Consider the following 265-nt stretch of genomic DNA (forward strand, 5'->3'; position numbering starts at 1 on the left):
ACCAGGAGTCTAGCACCAGGAGTCTAGAGCCAGGAGTCTAGCACCAGGAGTCTAGCACCAGGAGTCTAGCACCAGGAGTCCAGCACCAGGAATCTAGCACCAGGAGTTTAGCACCAGGAGTCTAGCACCAGGAGTCTAGCACCAGGAACCTAGTACTAGGAGTCTAGCACCAGGAGTCTAGTACCAGGAGTCTAGCACCATGAGTCTAGTACCAGGAGTCTAGAGCCAGGAGTCTAGCACCAGGAGTCTAGCACCAGGAGTCTAG

At 54.7% G+C, this 265-nt stretch overlaps 1 protein-coding gene across 1 annotated transcript in view; it reads right to left on the bottom strand.

Annotated features, from left to right (window-relative positions):
• Window positions 1-265, bottom strand: part of LOC104964357 (sulfate transporter) — a 30,845-nt gene that overhangs the window by 24,774 nt on the left and 5,806 nt on the right. The gene's annotated exons all lie outside the window — the stretch shown is intronic.

The sequence above is a fragment of the Notothenia coriiceps genome, unplaced genomic scaffold, assembly GCF_000735185.1.
Source record: "Notothenia coriiceps isolate Sejong01 unplaced genomic scaffold, NC01 NC01_scaffold00037195, whole genome shotgun sequence".
Lineage (NCBI taxonomy): Eukaryota > Metazoa > Chordata > Actinopteri > Perciformes > Nototheniidae > Notothenia > Notothenia coriiceps.